At 52.0% G+C, this 20,017-nt stretch overlaps 6 non-coding genes across 6 annotated transcripts; 3 read left to right on the top strand and 3 right to left on the bottom strand.

Annotated features, from left to right (window-relative positions):
• Positions 1-5,523: 5,523 nt before the first annotated feature.
• On the bottom strand, positions 5,524-5,595 carry TRNAP-AGG. The gene has a single exon. It is a non-coding gene; the product is annotated as a tRNA-Pro (tRNA).
• Positions 5,596-8,724: 3,129 nt separating this feature from the next.
• On the top strand, positions 8,725-8,796 carry TRNAP-UGG. Its single transcript has one exon. It is a non-coding gene; the product is annotated as a tRNA-Pro (tRNA).
• Positions 8,797-10,104: 1,308 nt separating this feature from the next.
• Positions 10,105-10,176, top strand: TRNAP-AGG. Its single transcript has one exon. It is a non-coding gene; the product is annotated as a tRNA-Pro (tRNA).
• A 1,532-nt stretch (positions 10,177-11,708) lies between these two features.
• Positions 11,709-11,781, top strand: TRNAK-UUU. Its single transcript has one exon. It is a non-coding gene; the product is annotated as a tRNA-Lys (tRNA).
• A 2,676-nt stretch (positions 11,782-14,457) lies between these two features.
• On the bottom strand, positions 14,458-14,529 carry TRNAP-CGG. The gene has a single exon. It is a non-coding gene; the product is annotated as a tRNA-Pro (tRNA).
• Positions 14,530-17,808: 3,279 nt separating this feature from the next.
• TRNAK-CUU lies at positions 17,809-17,881 on the bottom strand. Its single transcript has one exon. It is a non-coding gene; the product is annotated as a tRNA-Lys (tRNA).
• Positions 17,882-20,017: the final 2,136 nt, after the last annotated feature.

Here is a 20,017-nt window from a genome sequence, read left to right as displayed (position 1 = left end):
AAAAAAAAAAAAAAAACTTGAGTTCTTGCAACACAGCAGCCTCCATTCGGGTCACCGAGGACGCCATAGTGAGCGAGAGAAAACTCCCAGTCCCCGTGGAGCTCTGCAGGCTGCGCCCTCGCACCCGCAGCACTGTCCTCTCACACGTGGTTTCTCCTTCTCCAGCCCGCATGGGCTTCGCAGAACCCGACTCATCTGATCCTCCAGAAAGGAGTTCCAGGCGCCCGAGAACTAGATTTTCCTTCGGAGTCAGAGAGCAATGGAGGATCTTGGGCTGGGTGAGTCAGTGGAGCACTGAGCCTTCATGTGAGGCCCTTGACAGACTTGCTGTGTGTTTGATAAACGTCAGGTCCTCCTGGGGCCCAGCGCTTGAACAAAAGATCCCGCAGGGGCCGGACTCAGTGGCTCACGCCTGTAATCCCAGCACTTTAGGAGGCCAAGGCAGGTGGATCACTTGAGGTTAGGAGATCGAGGCCAGCCTGGCCAATAAGGCGAAACCCGGTCTCTACTAAAAATACAAAAATTAGCCGGATGTGGTGGCTCCCCCAACTACTCGGGAGGCTCAGGGAGGAAAATCACTTGAATCCAGGAGGTGAAGGCTGCAGTGAGCCAAAATCGCCCCATTGCACTCCGGGATACAAATCGCTTGAACCCAGGAGGCAGAGGCTGCAGTGAAATCACTCCACTGCAGGCATCGCGGGACAGACACCCTACCGGACCCCCAGAAGCTCAACTGCAAGCTCAAGTCAGAGCCCTCTAAGCAGTCCCCTCCCCACCCCCGCCCCGGCACCCCGGGGCCGAGCGCCACGACTCAGAGTTGGGAAAACGTCCAGGACACGGAGGAGGCCCGGGAGATTCCAACCTGGACCTCGATTACCCCTGGGATCGGCGTGAGAGGGGAAGCAAAGAGCCAGGCAAAACCTTCCCCTTGAAGCTGCTCAAAGCCGACGCCCCCGGGATTGTGAACAAGACCTCTGGAATCCACTATGACTGTCATTTACCCAATTGTAAAAATTCAGCAGAATTGGAGCTGCTCAAGATACTCATCGCACCAAGGGAGCTTCAGGGACTCAGAGACTCGTGCAACAAGACGATCTATCAAACAGTTCGTATTTTAAATTTCCCCATTAACTTTATATTTTATATATTGAAAGAAAAAATCCAGGACCGAATGCGGGACCGAGATCCCTACTCCAGCCTGGGCAACAGAGTGAGAACTGTTTATAGAGACCAAGCCAGTTGTCATGTAGAAAGTCCTACAATCTGGATTTTTCTCATTGTTTTCTTATGATTAGATTCAGGTTAAATATTTTTGGCAAGAATGCTGCACAGGGTGAGGTGTGTTCCCCCACCCCTACCCCCACCCCCCTCCCCTTCTTGCCCCATGGCACATGTCAGAAGGCACTGAGTCCATTGTTGGTGGATTAACCCGGGCTCGACTGAGTGATCGCTTCCATAAGGAATACTGTACTTTGAAATTCCCTAGTAACATGCTAGCATCACCCGAATAGCATCCTTGCACGGGGACGCTAGGCTCATTTAGGACATTTGTTAGGTTTCTTTGTAGCAACTTGATCGTCTCCATTCCTGCTGTAAAGGAATTAGAAAGGGTTAACCTCAAGAATCAAGCCTGACAGTGAGCCCCAGGAGACTATGGGAGAGAGGGGAGCTCCAGCCCCAGCCGCGACCCCAGGGCACACCGTTGCGGGGGGCGGGGGTGGGGGGTGGGGGAAGGAAGATAGGAGCCTTTGCCTTTTACGGAAATGAGCTTTCTGGATTGGAACTCAGAACCCCTCTAGGGACCAAAGTCAAACCCCAGTTGGACTCCCATCCGCCAAGAAAGGGGCCTTCACACAACCGGGTGCCCTGACGGTGTGGACCCCAGGGCTCGGTAGCCGGGCCTGGACTCTAGGGAACTTATTTCCATCTGGGTCGCCCAAGTGAGGGGTGAAAAGGAAATGGAGGGAGGAGGAGGAAGCACTGGGAGGGGAAAAGGGGAAGGAGGGCCTCTGAAGCTGGCTCTAAGTGCCTTCAACCCAACCTTCTGGGTCAGTCTAGGCGTAGGAACTGCTGGGCGCTTAGCAAGCGGTTGAGTTTCACCGGAGTAAATCCCTGACTTGAGCCCTTGAACCTGCATGGTTTTGGAAAGCCGAGGTCTCCTTGGACTCCCCTCCTAAACGCCCTGAGCTGGGCCTAGCGCCCTGCCCTGGGATGTCCTAACCCCTGCGGACCCCCAGGGCTCCAATTAAAAGTTTAAAGTTACCAGGTGAGGCAGCTGACGCCTGTAATCTCAGCTCTTCGGAAGGATCGCTCCAGCCTGGGCAACATAGGGAGAACCCCACCGCACCTCCTGCCCCCCTACCCTAGTCTTTATAATATATAAAGTTTAAAGACTTCAGGAACTAGCTTGAGCCTTTTAAACATTTCCTTTTATTCCCTCCTAGGATGTCGGGTTTCCCTTGGAAATCACAGTTGTCAGAGGTTCTCAAATCTCTACAGAAAGAAATGTTTTGTGAAAAGTAAGGGATCAAGAGGACAGGCGTGGTGGCTTATGCCTGTAATCCCAACACTTTGGGAGGCTGAGGCCGGCAGATCATCTGAGGTGAAGAGTTTGAGATCAGCCTGGCCAACATAGTGAAACCCTGTCTTTACTAAAACTACAAAAAATTAGCCGGGTATGGTAGTGCACGACTGTAGTTCCAGCTACTTAGGAGACTGAGGCAGGAGAATCGCTTGAACCCAGGAGTCGGAGGTTGCAGTGAGCCGAGATCGTGCCACTGCGCTCCAGCCTGGGCGACAGGGACAGACTGTCTCAAAAAATAAATAAATAAATTAAATAAAGGCTCGGTAGGGATTTGAACCCGGGACCTCTCTCATCCTAAAGGAGAATCATACCCCTGGACCACCGAGCCACAATAACCCCCACCTCCTTTTTCTTTCGGGCTGTCGTGGAGCCCTTGGAGCGGTATCACTGAAGCCGGCCAAAGCAAAATGAAAGGAGACTGGAATTGCAGTCTCGCTGGAAAGGGGAAAATTCAACAGGGGTGGGCCAGCGCCCCGGCCCCTCCCCGCGCAGCACAAAATGGGATCTTCACACCCATCCCGTGGCTCTTCCGTTCTCACCTGCCGCCACCCCTCTGCCCCTGGCTGGTAACCCGCCCGTCCCGGCGCCGCCTTTGGTCACTTCACGGACAATCCTCGCTGCTGCGAGCCTGCGGGGACCAAAATTCAATGATTGAGGGGATATATTAACAGAGCTGCCCCAAAGGTCTCTTGATAAGATCCGGATGGAACGCCCTACTTGGAAGGGTTACAGTGCAGCAATGTGCCTCCCAGTAGTGTTCATTAAAGGCTGGCTGTTTCCAGGACTCCAAGGTAGTAAGGAAGAAAACAAGTCGCCAACGTGGGGCTCTAACCCAGCCCCTCAGATCAAGAGTCTCATGCTTTACTGACTGAGCTCGCCGGGCCTCCCCAAGAGTGGTTTGTGTCAAGTAATGTGGGGTAGTCTGAGACTAGTAGAAATTAAATGAGGTAACGAATCAGCCCCAGAAAACAGGGCGCACTGGGGGTCCCCCACAACAGGCTCAGTTCCCCACCGACGCCCCCACTAGTGCAAGACTTTGCTCACCACCCTGTGATCTCCCATAAATTGGGGTGACCCAACAGTCTCCTTCAGCATCCCTCCGGCAAAAATCCGTATTCTCTGCCCTCCGCTGAAATGTCCTCCTTTCAGAAAGAGAAAAACATACCCACACTGCACGCACCTAAGCGTCAATGACAACCTTTTTGGACAGAAGAGTTGTGCTGTGTATCAGCCAAGTTAACCCATCCTTGGAGCTGCAGACAGAGTGCCCGAAGCTCACTGGGTGCTCGCAGAAGCCCTCGCAGGTGCCGCTCGCCCTGCAACTTACTGTACCCTGCATCCAGCGGTTCCGTTTCCATTACTGCGTGCTTTTATATCTAGAACTATTTGGTTGTTTTTTCAATCTAGAAGGTTGAAAGGAGAGCATTTTACATAGGTTTCGTTGTCAAAGATATTTTCTTTATTGCCTTTCATTTCTTTAGACACAGTAAGAATAGCTGTATTATAATCTGCCTTATAGTCCTTACATCTAAAATGTTTGCAATTTTGTTTCTGTTACGTACTGTTGATGAGTTGTTGTTCGTGATACCTTGTTTCGTTTGCTCTTTTTTTTTTTTTTTTTTTTTTTAGCTAGTCTCACTTTGTCCCCCTGGCTAGAGTGAGTGACGCCATCTTGGCTCACTGCAACCTCCATCTCTCCCATTCAGCAATTCTCCTGCCTAGGCCTCCCGAATAGCTGGGATTGCAGGTGCCTGCCACCATGCCCACTAATTTTTGTATTTTTAGTAGAGACAGGGTTTTGCCATGTTGGCCAGGATGGTCTCAAACTCCTGGCTTCAGGTGATTTACCCGCCTTGGCCTCCCAAATTGCTGGGATTACAGGTGTGAGCCATTGCACCCAGCCTCCTTCTTAATTTTGAAGATGCGGTGTCAATTTTCCTTGTAAATTTCTTTGTGTAGGAAATTCTGTGAGATCTAGAATATAAATGAATTGTAATCTATAGAAGTGAATATATATACATACAGAAGCAAATACATATAATATATATATATAAGCAAATAATATATATATATATATAGGATATAGAATATATATAGGATAAGAATATATATATAGGATATATATACATATTCTTCACTTCTGTAGGGGCCCAACGGCATAACCAGACATCTGTCACTTTAAACCTTCTGCTTGAGTTTCTTTTCAATTGGTTCTCAAGTGCCCAATATTGGATTATTCACGATTCTTGGTTCATAGCCCATTCTCAAACCCAGCATCCCAAACAAAAACGAAGGCCCTGCCAATAGAACCTGTCCTCTGAGTAGACCAGTGAAGGCCCCAGTCTTGATGGGCGCTGGGACTCAGGACAGGATACCAGACCCCAGGTTCAGTTCCTACTCTTCCAAAACTAGGAGGAGGAAGCAGAGGAGCCCCAGGAGGCTACACGCAGGTAAGAAGTGACAGGATGGGGGGAGGGAGAGGACTCTAGACCTCAGATACAAACTCCCATAGTCCATCTCCTCTGCTCAAGTGCCCAACTCCCTCTCTCATTAAGACTGTGACTGCTAGAGCCAGGGATAGTGGGTGGGAGTCCCAGTCTGGACCTTTTAAGGCTCTGGCTATGAAGATTCGTCTCTTATTGTATATAGGGACTTGCCTCTTCTTCAGTGGCTCGAGTTTGCACCGACAGAAGTAGCTTTAAAAAAAAAAGCAACAAAAACTAAACGACAAAAAAATAGCTCGTCAAAAGGGCTCTGGTGACACTGGTGACAGGACTCCAGATGAATTTTAAGAGATAGTGAGATAGTGGGCACCGTCAACATAGTTTGAAACCATTGTACAAATCACCTTCGAAGGGCATCCATGTCCAGCGCTGAGGTCTCTAGGCCGATCGGAATCCAAAAAAGAGCAGGAAACGACATTTCCTGGACCAAAAGTTGGGCTCGTCCGGGATTTGAACCCGGGACCTCTCGCACCCTAAGCGAGAATCATACCCCTAGACCAACGAGCCACGCAAATTACAGCTTAAGGTTGTCTTTGTGGGCGTTCTACCATCCTGGAGTGGCAGGGTGGAGCCAGCAGAACCCAATTAGTAGACCGATTTCAGACCCGACTGGACAAGTTCAAGGGCGGATGGGTGCGGCTGGAGCTCAGAGCCTCAGCCCCTTCCCGCAGTCACACAAAATGGGGAGCAACCCTGGCACCCCCATAATCCAGGAGCGCCCTGGGTCCTCCCCCGCCGCCGACACTCGGCCCTGGGCTGGGGATCCGCGTGGCGCAGTGAGGAGCTCCAGCTCCTGCAGGATATGGGGACCTCTCAACAGCGGGCAGCGACTCCGCTGAGGGTCCGCGAACGACGGTCACTGGACGCCAGACTTGGAACGCTGCAGTTCTGCAGCGTGGCCCCAATGGGTGGTCAGTAAAGGCCTAGCGAGTGCACTAGGCACTAGTCACCAGGCCCCTAACCTCGCCGGGCCACACGCTTCTCCGGCTCCGTCCTCCCTTCTCCCTCAGGGAAGCCAAAACCCAGAAAGCGAGTTGCCTATGTGGGCCTCGAACCCTAAAGGCTGACGCTGAGAGTCACTTTGCTCCACCGATTGAACCAGCGTCACAGCGCCTGCGGGGCCTCAAGCCCCAGGATGGCTGAGCCCTCGGGGAAGACCACCTCGGTGGTGGCTCAGGCCACCTACCACACTGCGCACCAAGGGAGATTCAGCGATGCGCCCCCTTCCTCTTCATTGCATGGAGCTGGCCGGACCTCTGGTCTCCAGGACGCTGGGAGGAGGAAGAATGCAGCCCTCGGGGCAGCAGAGGCCGCGTCCGGGCGTCGGGCGTCGGTTCCGGGGCACCCTTTTCTGTCTCTCTGCCCTTCTGTGTGTCCAGATTTCACCCGGCCACCGAGAATCGGGCAGATCTGGGCTGAAAGGGCCTCCTCCTCCCCTCCGGTTCCAAGCTGCGTATTTCTTGGCTCTCAGTGGGAAGGCCCCAGGGCCTGGGCGTGGAGACAGGGACCGAGACCCCCATCCTCTCAGGGCCCACCGAAGTGCTGCCCGCGGATGCCCAGGCGGTGATGCCTCCCTCCTCTCACTCACTTCCCTCACTTCTCCCCCACCGCCCAAGTTCTCCTCTTCTCCCAACAAACTGCAGTTTTAAGGGGGAGTAGGGCTCACCTGGGACTGGAACCACCACCCTCTCGAACTCTACGAAAAATTTGTGCACCTGGAGCGACCAACGAGTCCGACGCACTCTTTCTTATTCTAAATAACGTCCTCCTGCTCCCCGGAGTCGTCTCCTTTAAAGCCGCAGTTGGCAGCGGGGGATCCCATTTCCACCGGTGAGGGATCCAGCTTGGTCCGGCTGCATCCCGGGACCCCGGGAGATCCCCACTGAGGCTCTGCCAGCAGCAGCCTCCCTCCTCCGCCTTCCTAGTCTCCCGTCCTTGCTGAAGATACAAAAAGGGAAAAAAGAGAAGGCAAAGAGGGTTCGTCCGGGATTTGAACCCAGGACCTCACGCACCCAAAGCGAGAATCACACCTCTAGACCAACGAGCAGGCGATTTCTCGCTTTTTTTTTTTTTATTTTTTTTTTTTTTTTTCACGTGTCCTTCTGCCACCGACGCAAATCGAGACTTTCTCCATCGCCCCAGTAGCTCAATCCTTAGTGCGTACACCTGGGAATCTGAACTTCTGGGTTCGTGGCCACCCTCAGATGTCCAAGGCAGACTTTATTTCTGCTAGATAAACCAACAAGGTTATCCGCTGAGGTTATGAGTTGGTGGTTTAAATATCGTGCTGATATGATATACAGGTGCATTTACCTGTTACTAAGGTAAAACGGTTTCCAGGCAGGATAGTAATATCAGAAATCACAAAGGAAATGTACAGATTTTACCCAAGTTTTTAAAACGGCAAATGACAATCCAAACAAAATGCAATCTAAATGACAAACCAAGGGCGTGTTACTGGGCCACATAGATCTCAAGTCCTTTAAAAATACATAGGCATATTTTAAACAGACATTTATGAAAAGAAAAGAAATGAAGATCTATGACAGAAACGGCTTCATCTTCCTTATCTGGGCCTATGGAGCATAAACGCTGCTTGTCACAGCCTCTCTGGCAGGCAAGTGTGGTCCTGGCCTGCTCCTAATGGCCATAGGTGGAAAACAACTGAGTCTTGACGTGGAGGCTGGAGAAGAAGAGATTGTCCTAGAGCTTGCATGGGAAGAGTTTCGGGACCCAGAAACTGGAAACATTGGATCTCTGTGACTAAGTTTGCCAAGCAGAAGTACATGGTGGAATGGGTGTGTCTGGAGGCTGGTACGAGGCATAACAGGCAGCCGGGCCTGCTGCTTCAGTGACTTTCTTGAGACTCAAAGGAAGCCAGGGGGAACCCTGCCTAATCAGCTGCAGGCATCTCTCCCAGGGTCCTCCTTTCTATGTATTGGCTGCTCTGGGGATCATGTAAAGGTGAAGGAGGCTGGGTGTGGTGGCTCCCGCTTGTAATCCCAGCACTTTGGGAGGCCAAGGCGGGTGGATCACTTGAAGCCAGGCGTTGGAAACCAGCCTGGTCAACATGCGAGACCGCATCTCTACTAAAAATACAAAAATTAGCCAGGCGTGGTGGCGTGTGCCTGTAATTCCAGCTACTCGGGAGGCTGAGGCAGAAGAGTCGCTGGAACCCGGAGGCAAAGGTTGCGGCCAGCCGAGATCGGGTCATTGCGCTCCCGCCTGGGCAACAAGAGTGAAACTCCGTCTCAAATAAATAAATAAATAAAGCCCAGTAATACACCCTGGGTTTGTCATTTAGATTGTGTTTTGTTTGAATTGTCATTTGCCGTTTTAAAATCTTGGGTAAAAGCTATACATTTCCTTTGTGATTTCTGACATCGCTATAGGTAAGTGCACCTGTATTTCATAACAGCACGACATTTAAACCACCAGCTCATAACCTCAGCGGATAATCTTGTTGGTTTATCCAGCAGAAATAAAGTCTGCTTTGGAAATCTGAGGGTGGCCGTGAACCCTTAAATCCAGATTCGCAGGTGGGCGCTCTAAGGACTGAGCTATTGGGGCGATGGAATCTGGTTCTGCGTCAGGGACGAAAGGACAAGTGAAAAAAAGGAAACACAGTATAGCACCGGCTCGTTGGTCTAGGGGTATGATTCTCGCTTTGGGTGCGAGAGGTCCCGGGTTCAAATCCCGGACGAGCCCTTTTGTCTTTCTTTCCACCCTTTTTGTATTTTCAGCCGGACAGGAGACTAGGTAGGCGGAGAGAGACTGCTTCTGGCAGATCCTCAGTGGAGACCTCCCGGGGTCCCGGGACGCAGACGGACGTGCCTGAATTAGTCGCCCGCAGTCGGTCGCGTCATCCTGAAATGGGATCCAGAGCTGCCAACTGCGGCAACAAAAAATAAAAGGAGACGACTCCAGGCAGCAGGGGGAGGTTATTTAGAACAAGGAAGAAAGTGCTGGGCTCATTGGTAGCTCCAGGTGCAAAATTTTTCGTAGGATTCGAGAGCATGGCGGCTCCAGTCCCAGGTGAGCCATACTCCCGCTTAAAATGGGAGGAATATGCGTGGCGGGGGCGGGACGGAGGGGAGTCGGGGAGAGATGAAGGAGGGGCGAAGGCCTGGGCATCCGCCCGCAGCACTTCAGTGGGCCCTGGCTGGTGGGTGTCTCGGACCCCGTCTCTACCCAGGCCCCGGGGCCTTCCCACTGAGAGCCAGGAAATTCGCGGCTTGGGTTATGGAGGGGAGGAGGAGGCCCTTTCAGCCCAGATCTGCCGGATTCTCGGGCGTCGGGTGAAACTCGGACACAGAGACTGGCAGAGAGACAGTAAAGGGTGTCCCGGAACCGCCGCCTGGACGCAGCCTCTGCTGCCCCAAGGGCCGCCTCTTTCGTCCTCCCCACGTCCTGGGGAACAGAGGTCCTGCCAGTTCTCAGTGAAGGGGAAGGAGGGGCGCCGCGGGTCTGGTGGAGCAAAGCGACTCTGAGCATCAGCCTCTTGAATTGAGTTCCACGTGGGAAGCTCGCTTCTTGGGTTTTGGCTTCTCTAGGGCAGAAGGGAGGACCGGGGCGGGAGAAGCCTGGGGCGCGGCGAGATAGGGGGCCTGGTTCCTGGTGCACTCGGGAGGCCTTTGCTGACCACCCATCGCGGCCACGCCGCGGGGCTGCAGCGTTTCCAAGGTGGGCATCCAGTGGTCGTGGTTCGCGGACCCTCAGGGCAGCTGCTGCCCACTCTTGAGAGGTACCCATGTCCCTCCGGACATCCGAGTGGCGGAGGAGACGAGGACCCAGGGCGACTCCGGATTGTGGGGGCGCAGGGAATGCTCCCCATTTTGTGCGGCGCGGGGAGAAGCGGGGACTCACGGCTCCCTCCGCGCACCCTTGAACTTGCGTCTTCCAGGGTACAGGTTGGGAGAACTATCTTCTCCTTGCTTTGCTCTGCTGAGGCCCGGCCTGCTGCCCCCGAGGACACCCCGAGGGCCACAAAGAGAAGCCGGAGGGAACAAGTTGTGTGGCTCGTTGGTCTAGGGGTATGATTCTCGCTTAGGGTGCGAGAGGTCCCGGGTTCAAATCCCGGACGAGCCCAGGTTTTCGTCCAAAATATCGGTTCCTATCATTCCGTATTTTAGATGAGGATCGGAGATCCAAACATCCAAACAGCTCTGACACGTCAGCGCAGTCCCAGTCCTTCGGAGTTAATATGTACAAAGGTCTCAAGCTGTCTGACACCACCCACTGCCACATTTAAAATTTATTTGGAGCTGTCGCCTGACAAGCTATTTTTGTTTGTTTTCTGCTTTATTATTATTTTTTTATAGTGTGTGACGCCACTTTTGTCAGTAGGAACTCACTTGAGGCACTGAAGAAGAGAGAAGTTCTCCCTATATACAATAAGAGCAGAATCTTCACAGTCAGCGCCTTAAAAGGTCTAGCCTGGGACTCCCACCCACTGTCCCTGGCTCTGCTGGCTAGAGACTTAGTGAGAAGGAGCCAGGCACTTGAGCAGAGGAGATGGGCTATAGACGTTTGTAACTGGGGTCCAGAGGCCTCCCCCTCCCCACATCCCCAACACTGGTCACCTGGGTGTAGCCCCCCGGGGCTCCTCTGCTCCCCTGTCCTAGTTCTGGAAGGAGTGCAGACCAAACCCAGCAGCCCGGGTACCAGGATCCTGAGTCCCAGCACCCTCCAGGACTGGGGCCTCCTGGGGTCTACTCTGAGGACAGATTCTACTGGCAGGGTCTTCCTTTTTGTTTGAGATGCTGGGTTTGAAAACGTCATATGAATCAAGAATCGTGAATAATCTGATTTTGAGCACTTGAGAACCAATTGGAAAGGCTCAAACAGAAGATTTAAAGTGATCGATGTCTGGTTATGCCCTTGGGCCCCTGCAGAAGCAAACAATAATTGTGTGTGTGTGTGTGTGTGTGTGTACAAATACATTTGTATTCCAGATCTCACAGAATTTCTTACACAAAGAAATTTACGAGGAAAATGAACACTGCAGCCTAAAAATTAACAAGGAAGGCCAGGCGCGGTGGCTCACGCCTGTAATCCAAGCACTTTGGAGGCAAAGGCAGGCGGATTACCTGAGGTCGGGAGTTCAAGACCAGCCTGACCAACATGGTGAAACCCCATCTTTAAAAGAAAAAGAAAAAGAATTAACAAGGAAACAAGGCACCATGAGCAACAGCTCATTACCAGTAGGCAACAGAGATAAAATTGCAAACATTTCAGATGCAAAGTATATCAGATACTTTATAATACAACTATGCCCAAAAAAAGGTTGTCATTGACTCTTTAAATGGGTGCAGTCTGGAGACCTTTTTCTCTTTCCGATAAGAGGGGCGTTTCATCGGAGGGTACAGGTTGGGAGAGCTCAGATTTATGCCAGCGCTGTGTCGAAGGAGACTTTGGCGGGTCACCCCCATTTATAGGAAACTTCGGGGTGGTGAGGGAATTCTGGCATCACGGAGGGCATTGGTGGAGAACTGGGCCTGTTGTGGGGAACCCCCAGTACACCCTGGTTTCTGGGACTGATTCATTACCTTGCTTAGTTTCTTCTACCATCCTTAGGCTACCCAGCCCATTCTCAGATATAGAAAGCTACCTGCAGGCAAGCCTGGCTAGCTCAGTCAGTAGAGCATGAGACTTTTAATCTCAGGGTTGTGGGTTCAAGCCCCATGTTGGGCATACCTTTTGATTCTGTCTCTCCCAGAATCTACCCTTTACCTATAGAGGTAGATCGTCTCCCTGCTGTTGCCCAACAGATGCAGACTTGTTAATACTTTTTTTTTTTTTTTTTTTGAAATGGAGTCTCACTCTGTGGCCCAGGCTAGAGTGTAGTGGTGCCATCTCGGCTCACTGCAACCTCTGCCACCCAGGTTCAAGCGATTCTCCTGTCTCAGCCTCCCGAGTAGCTGGGATTACAGGCGCCTGCCACCGTGCCCGGCTAATTTTTGTATTTTTAGTAGAGATGGGGTTTCACCATTTTGGCCAGGCTGGTCTTGAACTCCTGACCTCCTGATCCAGTTTAATGAGTTGACCTGTGACCGTCCACCAACCATATGTTGCAGTCCTAACTCTCAGTCCCTCAGAATGTGACTGAAAGTGACTGAACAATGAAGACAAAATGAGGTTATCAGGATGGGCCTTAATCCAATATGGCTGGAGTCCTTACAAGAAGAGGAAATTTGGATTGCATGTGGTGCCACGCCTGTGTAATCCCAGCACTTTGGGAAGGCAAGGCAGGAGGACCTCGGGAGCCCAGATTTAAAAGAGGAAAAAGAAAAGAAGAAGAAGAAAAAAAGAGTGGGGGGCGGAGGAGAAAGGCCTGGTTCTGCCTCTCCCTGCTTAAGCCACATTTCCCCAAATGAATCCCAAATGTGGTGAGAAAGAATGTGTCCCCCCAAAAAAAGTCAAGCTCCAGAACAGAGGACACTCCCCCTCAAGCAATGAGGCAGTTGGGAAGTTTTCTCGGAATCTCTCCAAACAGGATCTTTATTGTTTAAAAGGCCTGAACTATGTGAAGGAATTTCCTTCGAAACAGAGGCTCTGCCCAACATGGGGCTCAAACCCCAACCCTAAGGTTAAGAGTCTCATGCTCTACCAACCGAGCTAGCTGGGCAAGTAGTGGTAGACAAAGCTCTTCTTCCGTGGATCTGAGGCCTTAGGCTGCTCCTATCAGGCCTTCTCCAATTTCCAACATCCCCTATGTCAATAAGGACTCCGGATTCTGGGGTAAGCCTCCTAGAACGGCCAAAGCTCTAGAGTTGTGACCTGGGGAAATGGAAGGTGGGAGTGGGGCTTGAATCCCAGGACTGTGGGCGACTCACCCGAGCCACAGTAGCCAAGGAAACACGTCTCCTTCTCTGCCACTTTGAACAGGCCTTGGGGCTACCTGCTTGCTGGGGCAGGTTGGGGTCTGGGGTTGCTGAGTCACGCTGCCTGTTTCTTGGTTAGCAAGGCCTGGGTCTGACCCCAAGGACACCGTCATGGAACAAAAGCAGGAGCTAGGGTTACAGCGCTCATGATCCCTGATCTTTCCTGGGGCACTTTGGAGGCAGGAGCAGAGCTAAGGAAGTCCCACCTGCCTTAGAGCAACCTGGGACACGGTCCTGGCAGATGTTCCTCTCTGGGCCCAAATGCTGGGAAGAGAAATGCTGAGAAGCGGACACATCTGAGCATGGTGGCTCACACCCGTAATCCCAGCCACTTTGGGAGGCCAAGGTGGGCAGATTGCTTGAGTCCAGGAGTCCAAGACCAGTCTGGGCAACATAGCAAGACCTTGTTTTTATGAAAAATTTTTAAACATTAGCCAGGCGTGGTAGCGTGGTGGCTCATGCCTTTAATCCTAGCATTTTGGGAGGTCTAGGCAGGCAGGTCACTTGAAGTCAGGAGTTCAAGACCAGTCTGGCCAACATGGCAAAACCTTATTTCTACCAAAAAAAACAAAAATTAGGGCTGGGGGCGATGGCTCATGCCTGTAATCCCACCACTTTGTGGGACGAGGCGGGTGGATCAGGAGGTCAGGAGCTCAAGACCAGCCTGGCCAATATGGTGAAACTCCATCTCTACTAAAAATACAAAAGTTAGCTGAGTGTGGTGGTGCGTGACTGTAATCCCAGCTACTTGGGAGGCTGAGGGCTGAGGCAGAAGAATCACTTGAACCCAGGAGGCCGGTTCAAGTGAGCCAAGATGGCGCCACTGCAGTATGTTTTTCACATATGTGTGTGTGTGTGTATTTCTCAATCCAATACTGTAGATGCGAACTCTAATTTCCATCTGTAATGAGAGAACATCTTCTTTTTTCGGTATCAAGTCTTCAAAAATCCCTATGTGTATTTTGCACTAACAGAAGCACATCTCAACGGTACCAGCCCTATTTCAAGTGCTTACGAGCCATATATGGCTCCTGTCTACCTTCCTGGCCAGTGCAGCCCAGGGCCATCGAGTCACTCAGCTTTTACCTGCTCTCAATGACCTTCTGCGACTCGGCCTTGGCCTGCAGAGAGGTGGGTTTCTAGGGCAAAGAGGGGAGGTAGAGGAAAAAATAGCTCTCAATGGCCCAGAACCCAAGGACCAGCCTCCCCGTACCTGGAGCCCATGTGCAGCTGAGCGACCCGGGCTGCAGTGGGTGCAGCTTCTCTGGTCTGGGGCTGGGAAGGAGGAGAAGGGCCCGGGGCTCGAGCAAGGCTGAGGCACCTGCCAAGCCGGCCAGCCTCAGATGCATCCTGGTCCCTTGCAGCTGAGGCACAGTCCTGGACCCACCTGAAGTGGAACAACCCGGCTGGTGGATGAGGCTTCAGGCTGGGTCCTAATTCTCAAACTCTATATTCTCTAAAATGACTGGGAAAAGTAGCCACTTTGGGGCTCGTCCGGGATTTGAACCCGGGACCTCTCGCACCCGAGGCGAGAATCATACCCCTAGACCAACGAGCCTCCCTTGTGTGTTTTTCCACTGACATTTCAGACACCGTGTCTCCATTCTGGCGCGACTCAGCTGATTCTGAAGTGGGTTGAGCTCATCCTTGTACCCAAGTGATTGGCAGAACTCTGGGGTCGCTGCGGGGAGACCCTGCTGAGCCAGCCCGATGGAGACAGAGCCCATCCACTCTGGGCTTGTAGGGTGATGCTCAGGGTCAGGTCTGATGCTCAGGGTCAGGCCTGCAGCCTGGGACTCCCCGCTGTATTTTTCCCTGCCCCGGGATTACCGGGTCTGCGCTCACACCTGGGGCAGCTGACTCATCCCCAAGACCTTGCCCTAGGAGGGCGGCTGAGCAGCCAGCCCACCTTGCAGCTCACTGCAGGCGGTGGCTGGCTCCATCCCACAGGCGTCCCGTGCCCTCCCTTAGATGGAGCCCAGCGTCTAGACGTTAGCTCTGCCCCGGTCTCTGCCTCTGACAGCAAGAGTTGAGGAAGTTCCAGGAGGTGACCCGGGATAGCAGTGATGGCAAAGGGCGTGACAGTGACTTTCTCTCTCCTGATTGTGATACCCTCTCTCTCCGTCTCTGTTTCTCACTCTCTCTCCAGGCGCTGGTGGCTTTGCCGTTATGATTAGGGTGAGAGTGGGCCTTAGGTTCAAATCCTGATGGGGCAATATCGCAACACCTTCTGGATTCTTCTTTAAGGACGTGAGCAGGTTGGAAAAGCCGGTGGACACGGCCTGGGTGTGGAGAGGACCCAGCGAGCTCTGCGTGTGGTGTGAGAGGGTCCTGCCCATCCCCACAGTTCACCCACCCTATTCTGCCCTAAGTCAACCTCACCCCAGACAGAAGCGCTGTCCCACGCCGGGGACTCCCTCCTCCCCTCTGGGTGGGCTTCTCCTTACTGCTATCCCGGGCTCCTGGCCACACTCCCAGCGCTGGCATCGACGTTTATGGACAGAGCAGAGAATGGAAAGTCCTGGGTTCCAGAAAGATAAAGATAAAGAGGGTGAGGAAGCAAAGGTGGTGCTTCCCGCCACCGAGGCCTGTGGTCTAGAGGTATGGTTCTTGCTTTGGGTGTGAGAGGCGCGGGGTCCCAGTCGCAGAGGAGCCCCGGCAGCCCGCCGTGATCAGCTGCTGTTTATGTTAGCCTGGGAAATCCAGCGCGAGAGAATGGAGCGAATGAAAGAATCTTTCGCAGGAAAAGCCGGCTCTGCTTCCCTCTCCCACCTTCTCCGGCTCCTCAGACTGCAGCAGGCGACCCCCCCAGGCGCGGCCTTGGGCCTGGGGCCCGGGTTCAGGAACCCGGGAATCAGCTCCACTGCCCCCTCCTGTATGCAGGACTGAGTATCTTGGACAGCGCGCGACCGGCTGTTTTTCTTGCTTTAGGGAAGGACTGCAGGTGGAGGTGCTTGACTGAGGGTGAGAGTGGGTGAAGATGGTGTCCAGGGGCCCGCGTGGCCCCAGCCAACTGTCTCAGCGTCCCTCGCATGTTGGCCCAGAGAAGTAAGCGCCTTCCCCGGCAGGAGCTTCCGCACTGAGCTAGGGCAGGCGGGCAGCCCAGACTGCGCAGATGGAGCCCGAGCACCTGGTCACCCCGCCTCCCAGATCCCCGAGCGCCAATACGCTCAGAGGCCCAATTTTCTTCCTTTTTCGACCCCCTTTCCTCCCTGTGATCTGAGCCTAGAACAATTCTCAAGTTCACACCTCTTTTCCAAAGTAAAAGACCGAGCCCCTATTTTAATTTTTAAAAAGAATAACTTAGGTTGGGCGGGTGGCTCATGCCTGTAATTCCAGCACTTTGGGAGGCCTAAGCACTTGAGGTCAGGAGTTCAAGACCAGCCTGGCCAACATGGTGAAACCCTGTCTCCACTAAAAACACAAAAATTAGCTGGACCTTGTAGCACGCACATGCAATCGCAGCTACTAGGTAGGCTGAGGCCGGGGAATCTTTTGAACCCGGGAGGCTGGGGTTGCAGTGAGCCAAGATTCTGCCACTGCACTCCAAGCTGGGTGACAGGAGCGAGACTTCTTCTCAAAAAGAAAATTAGCCGGGCGCGGTGGCTCAAGCCTGTAATCCCAGCACTTTGGGAGGCCGAGGCGGGTGGATCACGAGGTCAAGAGATCGAGACCATCCTGGTCAACATGGTGAAACCCCGTCTCTACTAAGAATACAAAACATTAGCTGGGCATGGTGGTGCGTGCCTGTAATCCCAGCTACTCAGGAGGCTGAGGCAGGAGAATTGCCTGAACCCAGGAGGCGGAGGTTGCGGTGAGCCGAGATCGCGCCATTGCACTCCAGCCTGGGTAACAAGAGGGAAACTCCGTCTCAAAAAAAAAAAAAAAAAAAAAAAAAAAAAAAAAAAGAAAATTAAATAAGTCAGGTCTAGATGTATCTACATGGAGTCAAATTTTTATTGTCAAGGATCATAGGCGTCACGTGTTACAGCATGCACCTAATTTATTAGTGGGTATAATGGTGAGCACAAAATAAAGAGCACACAGCTCAGAGTGAAGATTGACAATAACCAAGAAAAATATGTTTAAAAGAACAGCCAGTGTTCATTTTCTGACACATATTGAACTACAGTTATGGAAGTCTTAGGGGAAACTGGGTGAAGGGTACACAAGAGTTTTCTGCACTTTTTTTTTTTTTTTTGCAACTTATTGTTGCAAAAGAAGAATATATCCCAGAAGAAACTGAAGAAACAAAAACTTATGGCATGGGTAAATTCAGCATTAAAATAAATGCAATTAAAAGGAAAAAAATTACAAACGGTGATAAGGGCGTTTTCAGATATAGATGAGTTGCTGAGATGGGAACAATAAGAGTCTGTGAGTGATATTTAAGCTGAGGCAGGAGAGAAAATAAGAGGCCTAGCCCCTGTTGACCCATGGTCTCAGCTGTACTGGGTGGGCCCTTCTCCCCTGGCTGAACTTTAAGCAGCGCGGCTACCTTGGAGTCTCCAACCCCAGCCTTGGGACTGAGTCTCCTGGGTGAGGGGGAAAAAAACCTGGATCTTGTGCTAAAGGAAGAGCATCCAGGTTCTCCATCCAGTTTAGGGGTGAGCAGACAGACCTTCCTAGGGTGCAAAACCACTGGGACACTGACCCTGACAGATGACACAGCAGCCATCACCTTGATGAATTTGGGAGGAGGTCCTGGAATTTCCCGTGGGGACAGGGATTGAGTTGAGACTGAACGAAGGTTTACCTTTGAGTTAGGGGCCAAGCATCAGAATCTGGATCACCTGTGATTATGGTGAATTCTGTGTACCAAGGATGGTAAAAGCTGCGCCCAACGTGGGGCTCGAACCCACGACCCTGAGATTAAGAGTCTCATGCTCTACCGACTGAGCTAGCCGGGCTCACATGGCAACAGTGCTTCCCACACTAATATTCAGAATCTTCAAAGCAGGTGCTGCAAAAAACAAAAACAAAAAATGGCTGAGGTGACTCTAGTTTTGAGGAGGTGGCACAGGAGTGGCAAAGCCAGCCTCTGGCATTCAGACAGCTGGGTGCACAGTCCCTGCCAGGGTCTCTGGACATCTGGGACCTCATGTCTGCCCCCACTCCCCCTTTCTCAGCCAGCTGTGGGCAAAATGTGAATCCTTTAACTTCAAGCCCGAGTCTCCAGTCAGGTGGAATTTGTAGTCAGGGACATTAGCCACGGCTCCAGGCTGGGACCTCTCAGAGTGGGAGGCGGGGAGGCAAGGAACAACCTCTCTCCTGGGCTCAAGTGCGGATGTGAAGGGGCCTGGGTCCACACTCCGCTGCCAATATAAATCCCAATCCCTGCTTAATACTGAGCCCAGCCTCTGTATAGCTCCAAACTGTTTCAAATGACCCAAAGAGCTCACCTCTCCTCACGCCCCTGCAGATCTGCGTGCAGGGTGGAGGCAGCAGACCATGAAGTCCCAGTGGGGAGGGCTCATGGGTTTTCAGAAGTTTCTGTGATTAAAAAAAAAAAGGAAAGCAAGGGTTTTTTTTTTTTTTTTTTTTTTGAGTCGGAGTTTCACTCATGTTACCCAGGCTGGAGTGCAATGGCGCAATCTCGGCTCACTGCAACCTCCGCCTCCTGGATTCAGGCAATTCTCCTGCCTCAGCCTCCTGAGTAGCTGGGATTACAGGCACGCACCACCATGCCCAGCTAATTTTTTGTATTTTTAGTAGAGACGGGGTTTCACCATGTTGACCAGGATGGTCTCGATCTCTTGACCTCGTGATCCACCCACCTCGACCTCCCAAAGCGCTGGGATTACAGGACATGAGCCATTGTGCCCTGCCAAAAAACAAGGTTTTGTTTGTCCCTGGGTAGGGTCCTCGTGTCTGCAAATCCACGGAGCCACAGCTCTGCCCGCCATGGCCAATGTCTCAGGAATTTCTTGGAAAAATCCTAAGCTTGGTGCTGGCCCCTGCCCACAACGACCTGGGGAGAGGGGCTCACTAGCTACCCTTGCTACTCAGCTAGGGGAACCCACACTGGGTGCAATTCCCCACCTGGAGTTTGGAGGTGGGGTGTTGTTGAAGGGACTTTCCTCAGCTTTGTTCCTGCGCTTGGCTTCTCCCAAAAGACTAAAAAAACTGTCACCACTGGGCCAGGCATGGTGGTTAATGTCTGTAATCGCAGCACTTTGGGAGGCTGAGGGGGGTGGATTACCTGAGGTCAGAAGTTTGAGACCAGCCTGACCAACATGAAGAAACCCCATCTCTATTTAAAAAATACAAAATTAGGCCGGGCGTGGTGGCTCACACCTGTAATCCAAGCACTTTGGAGGCCGAGGCGGGCAGATCATCTGAGGTCGGGAGTTCAAGACCAGCCTGATCAACATGGTGAAACCCCGTAGTGGTGCGGGCCTGTAGTCTCAGCTACTCGGGAGGCTGAGGCAGAGGAATTGCTTGAAACCAGGAGGCGGAGGTTGCAGTGAGCCGAGGTCGCGCCATTGCACTCTGGCCTGGTGCCTGGTGATGGAGTGAGACTCTGTCTCAAAAACAAAAACAAAAACAAATTAGTTGGGCATGGTGGTGCATGCCTGTAATCCCAGCTACTTGGGAGGCTGAAGCAGGAGAATCGCTTGAACCTGAAAGGCTGAGGTTGCGATGAGCTGAGATCTCACCATTGCACTCCAGCCTGAGCAACAAGAGCAAAACTGACTCAAAAAAAAAAAAAAAAAAAAAAATTCAAAAATAGTAGCTGTAAATTTCCCATACATTTTAAGACATTTTAGGAGCAGTTTTAGGTTTGCAGCAAAATTTAGTGGAAAGTGCAGGGTTGCAAATTCCCTTCTGTCCCCACATGTACACAGCCTCCTCCGTTTCCATGTATATTTTTGTTTGTTTTTTGAAACAGGCTCAAGAGATCCTCCTGCCTCAGATTCCTGAGTAGCTGGGGTTACAGGCATACACCATCATGGCCTGCTAACTTTTGAAATTGTTTTGTAGAGGTGGGGTCTCACTATGTTGTCCAGGCTGGTCTCTTTTTTTTTTTTTTTTTTTTTTTTTTG

This window comes from Sapajus apella, unplaced genomic scaffold (assembly GCF_009761245.1).
Source record: "Sapajus apella isolate SASKATOON/1434 unplaced genomic scaffold, GSC_monkey_1.0 scaffold99, whole genome shotgun sequence".
Taxonomy (NCBI): domain Eukaryota; kingdom Metazoa; phylum Chordata; class Mammalia; order Primates; family Cebidae; genus Sapajus; species Sapajus apella.
This window is presented reverse-complemented; position numbering and strand designations above follow the sequence as displayed.